This window comes from Schistocerca piceifrons, chromosome 3 (assembly GCF_021461385.2).
Source record: "Schistocerca piceifrons isolate TAMUIC-IGC-003096 chromosome 3, iqSchPice1.1, whole genome shotgun sequence".
Lineage (NCBI taxonomy): Eukaryota > Metazoa > Arthropoda > Insecta > Orthoptera > Acrididae > Schistocerca > Schistocerca piceifrons.
In genome coordinates, this window is record NC_060140.1 from 469,140,180 (window position 1) to 469,145,922 (window position 5,743).

At 41.3% G+C, this 5,743-nt stretch overlaps 1 non-coding gene across 1 annotated transcript; it reads right to left on the reverse strand.

Annotated features, from left to right (window-relative positions):
* Window positions 1-4,635: 4,635 nt before the first annotated feature.
* On the reverse strand, window positions 4,636-4,709 carry Trnat-ugu. Its single transcript has one exon. It is a non-coding gene; the product is annotated as a tRNA-Thr (tRNA).
* Between the last annotated feature and the right edge of the window lie 1,034 nt (window positions 4,710-5,743).

Genomic DNA, 5,743 nt, shown 5'->3' on the forward strand with positions numbered 1-5,743 from the left:
GCAGAATATGGAATCAGTGGGTTCAGGAGGGTAATACGGAACGCCGTGCTGGATACCAACGGCCTAGTAACACTAGCAGTCGAGATGACAGGCATCTTACCCGCATGGCTGTAACGGATCGTGCAGCCACGTCTCGATCCCTGAGTCAACAGATTGGGACGTTTACAAGACAACAACCATCTGCACGAACAGTTCGACGATGTTTGCAGCAACATGGACTATCAGCTCGGAGAGCAAGGCTGCGTTTACCCTTGACGCTGCATCACAGACAGGAGCGCCTGCGATGGTGTACTCAACGACGAACCTGGGTGCACGAATAGCGAAACGTCACTTTTTCGGATGAATCCAGGTTCTGTTTACAGCATCATGATGGTCGCATCCGTGTTTGGCGATATCGCGGTGAACGCACATTGGAAGCGTGTATTCGTCATCGCCATACTGGCGTATCACCCGGCCTGATGGTGTGGTGTGCCATTGGTTACATGTCTCGGTCACCTCTTGTTCGCACTGACGGCACTTTGAACAGTGGACGTTGCATTTCAGATGTGTTACGACCCGTGGCTCTACCCTTCATTCGATCCCTGCGAAACCCTACATTTCAGCAGGATAATGCACGACCGCACGTTTCAGGTCCTGTACGGACCTTTCTGGATACAGAAAATGTTCGACTGCTGCCCTGCCCAGAACATTCTCCAGATCTCTCACCAATTGAAAACGTCTGGTCAATGGTGGCCGAGCAATTGGCTCGTCACAATACGCCAGTCACTACTCTTGATGAACTGTGGCATCGTGTTGAAGCTGCATGGACAGCTGTACCTGTACACGCCATCTAAGCTCTGTTTGACTCAATGCCCAGATGTATCAAGGCCGTTATTACGTCCAGAGGTGGTTGTCCTGGGTGCTGAGTTCTGAGGATCTATGCACCCAAATTGCGTGAAAATGTAATCACATGTCACTTCTAGTATAATATATTTGTCCAATGAATTCCAGTTTATCATCTACATTTCTTGTTGGTGCAGCAATTTTAATGGCCAGTAGCGTATTAATATGCACGCATGCGCTAGCTAATATGTACCAAAACGCGGAACATAAATACGGGATGCTTCCGAGTCTCGTAACTTGGTTTCTGTTGGTGTTAGAAAGGTAAGGTCAAGTGTTTTGGATAGCCTTTTGTCTAAAGATCATTTGTATATCCAACAGAAGCATCGTCTTAGTGTCACTATCGTACAATACAGGGACAAAGTACGAACACTGCACTCCTGCTTAGGCAAATGGAGCACATCGCTTGATTCTGTTTGCATTGGATGTGGTCTACGGGGAGCCTTAAGGGGCTTATGGAAGAACCATTAGTTCATGGTTACTTCCTTGGAAAACCTAAAAATGGATTCTTTACCTTTTTTTGTACCAAAACCGAGCTGTAGATATCAAGACGGCTAGAATTTTTACGATCTATTTCTAAGCTCCCCATCGCGAACAGCACTGAAGTTTTTCATTACATCTTTGTCTGTTTTCGCGATACAGAGATTCAAAGTTACCCTGCTTCTATACATGAAATGCGCAAGTAAAATCTGCTATGAGGTGAAATCTAAATAGTAAATAATCGCAGCAAATTGATCAAATATTTACATTATACTCCCTATCTATAGGAATTTATATTGAAGTGCCATCTTTCCGTTTTCAAAAATCTTTATCTTTTATCGAGTATCACTTCAAAAACATTGCTTTTGCCTACCAAAAGAGAACCACAGATTCCAAGATAGTTATGAACAGCAAATGGTTGCTATTTTAACTATTTATTTCTAAAATCCCTATCTCGATCCACCTTGAAAATTGTCTTGATATCCGAGATACAGATGTTCAAAGTTGTCCTATGTGTACACGTAAAATCCGGTGTGAGACGAAAACGCAGTTTATAAAGTGACGTAAAACGGAGAAACATGCTGTAAAGTCTCTCAGTTATCATTATAACCGTTTTGCGAACCACACGTTCTATTACAGACCCACATGTAAAATTTTTGTTCTCGTAAAATCCGGTCCGAGGAGTAAAATTAGTTTTGTGTTATTTCAGTTTCACTGAAGCAAACTATCAAAATTTTACTGATTCGTAAAGTTCTTTTCATATGAGTGACTTGCCCTGCTATGGTAGGGAAAAGAAGGGAACCAGTGCAAAAATGCCCCTATCGGATCATAAAAAATCGAATAACGCTCCTGTTTAAGCGACTCTGAAAAGCGGGGTATTTGCTGCCTCATTCTACCTTCCGCAGAACCTATAAAAATGTTCCAAAAAAATTTTGGCTTGCGAATATTTTCGATTTTGTTTATTCTGGGAGAGTTGGAGACAGTGACAGCGGCAAAGAGATGGAAAAGTAATAAGACAGGAAGATTTTAGACGGTGGTCGTAGTATATAAAGAGCGAAGGAGACAATGGCAGTGTGTGAGAAAGACTGCGACGCAGTGGCAGGGGAACATAGTTGACAGTGGCAGAAGAATACTACGAAAACCGTGAAGGAGACAGAGCCAGGGGGAGAGGAATAAAGAGAACGAAAAAGAGGAAGTGTGTGGTAGCTAGCGATAATCAGAGAATGAGACCATCTTAACCAACAGTACACAAGTAACTAATGTATTTAACAACCATTTGTTAAGTGTAGGTAAAAATTGGTGAGAACAGTTCAAAAGTAAAAGCCATGCAGTACATGGAAGAGTCAGTTTTGAGAAATCCTAGTCAGATTAATTTTCATCTAACAACCTCTTGTGAAATAAGGAAAATCATTAAATCTTTGAAAAATAAATGTTCTGTTGGAGTATATGACATCTCTAACAAGATATTAAAAATGTGGAGCAGTTATATAGCTGATGTTCTGAGTCACTTCTGTAATGCATCACTAACTCAAGGTATTTTCCCAGACAGACTAAAATATGCCATTATCAAGCCTCTCTACAAACAAGGGGACATCACAGATGTTAAGAATTACCAACCAGTATACTTGCTCAAGGCATTTTCAAAAACTGTCGAGAAAGTAATGTACTCAAGAGTGGTTCGCCATATCAGTAGTAATGCATACTTAGTAATCACAGTTTGGGTTTCAAAAACGCTGTTCCACTGAGACAGCAATATATAATTTCACTGCCCATTTAACAGAGACTTTAAATAGAAAAATGTCACCAATAGGAATTTTATGTGACTTAAAGCGTTGATTATGTGAAGCATGACATTATGTGACAGACATTACAATTCTATGGTATAAATGGAACAGCATATGAGTGGTTTAAGTCATAGCTACAGAACAGGAAGCAAAAAGTTGCTTTATATGGTTTAAGTGATTTAAGGAAGTTTTCCACTTCATCTAACTGAGGTAAAATTATATTAGGTGTTCCACAGGGTTCAATCATGGGTCCCCTTCTGTTCTTGATGTATGTCAATGACCTCCCTTCTTACCTGAAACAAGAAGCTAAAGTGACACTGTTTTCTGATGAAACAAGCATCATTATTAATCCAATGAAAAAAAATTCCAATAGAAAATGGTACAAATATTGTCTTTGGAAAAGTTATTGAATGGTTTTCTGCCAATGGGCTTGCTCTGAAATTTGAAAAAAAAACACAGTTCATTCAATTTTCTAGTGCAAGGAGTACAGTTCCTTCAATAAATAAACACATCAACAGAATTTAGTAGCCGGAATAGAGCATACTAAGTTTTTGGGTGTACATACAGATGAGAATCTTAATTGGAAAAATCATATTTAGGATCTCCTAAAGCGACTAAGTTCAGCAACTTTTGCAATCAGAATAATTGCTAATTTTGAGGATATAGAATTTAGCAAGTTAACATAATTTGCATACTTTCACTCTCGGATGTCATAGAGAATAATATTTTGGTGTAACTCAAAACTTAGGCAAAAGGTATTCACTGCTCAAAAAAAGTGGTTAGAATAATGTGTGGGGCACATAGTCGCACGTCTTGTAGGCATCTCTTTAAAAGATTAGGATTCTTGCAGCAGCCTCACAGTACATTTACTCAGTAATGAAATTTGTTCTCAACAACATGAACCAGTTTAAAGACAACAGTGACATTCATAATACCAGAAGAAAGAAGGACTTACACTATCCTTTGGCACAGATAGTGGTAAAACATGCCTAACTGAAACCCTCAGCTGCCGACAATGTTGTTGATATACTTCGATGTGGACAGTTGAAGATGTGTGCCCCGACCGAGACTCGAACCCGGGATCTCCAGCTTACATGACAGACGCTCTATCCATCAGAGCCACTGAGGACACAGACGAATAGCGCGACTGCAGGGACTTATCTCTTGCACGCTTCCCGTGAGACTCACATTCCCAACTGTCCACAGTTCTACATATGTAATGTACCTTATAGACATTTGCCCATCCACTCATTACTCGCGCACGCTTTGGCGATTCCCGTAAGAGTTTGGGCAAGCCGTGCGCATTCGCACAGACGAAGGTCAATGGCTGGGTAGCCTTTAACTATATATGTGAAGACAGTAACTGTTCTCGAAAGACCAGATACTGTTGATGACCGTGCAGTTTTTCCCTGGAATAAATGATGACTAACTGAAACCCTCGGCTGCCGACAGGTGCTGTTGATATACCTCGATGTGGACAGCTGAAAATGTGTGCCCCGACCGGGACTCGAACCCGGGATCTCCTGCTTACACGGCAGACGCTCTATCCACCTGAGCCACCGAGGACACAGACGAATAGCGCGACTGCAGGGACTTATCCCTTGTAGGCTTCCCGTGAGACTCACATTCCCAACTGTCCACAGTTCTACATATGTAATGTTCCTTATAGACATTTTCCCATCCACTCATTACTCGCGCACGCTTTGGCGATTCTCGCAAGAGTTTCGGCAACCTGTGCGCATTCGCACAGACGAAGCTGTCCACATCGAGGTATATTAACAACACCTGTCGGCAGCTGAGGTTTTCAGTTAGTCATCATTTATTCCAGGAAAAAGCTGAACGGTCATCAACAGTATCTGTTCTTTCGAGAACAGTTACTGTCTTCACATATATAGTAAAATATGCCGATGTAAAACTCTTCGATAAAGTACTAGATGAAATAAAATGTCTGACAGACAACAGTAACAGTTTTAAAAATGAAATCATACCTCCTTGACAACTCCTGCTATAACACAGATGAGTTTTTAAACAGGAATAAATAAATCTATAGGTATAATATACGTTTTTGTGCCATTTAGGGGCAAGGGGTAGACAAAAAAATTTAAGCTTAAAAAAAAGTTCATTCATGTGTGCATTTCTCACGCACTTGAGGCGTTCCACATCATAACGGTTACCGTGAGATTGATCAAGGGAACACGCAACTAACTAACTAAGTCTATAACAATGGCTGCGAGAAAGAGAGAGCAACAATGACATGCGACAGCAGCGATGGAAAGGAATAAGTGTGATAGTGACAATAAGAGAGAGCAAGAAGAAGTAAGTGATAGTGAGAGGAGACAGTAGTAGTCGGACAGAACGAGTGACACTGTGACTCTGAGGCAGGACACAGTGACAATGACTATGAGTTGGACTCCATGAGCGAGTGAGTATGAACAAGCAGGAGTGGATGGGGATGCGCAACTTCCAACGATGGACTAGTGGGTGTGAGTGAGTCACAGTTAGAGGAGATAGTGAAAGTGAGAGATCAACTGCACGTTAAAAAGAACGTGAATACGTTCGAATGCTAAAATTTTGGGAAAATTTGTGAAGATTCTGAGGCA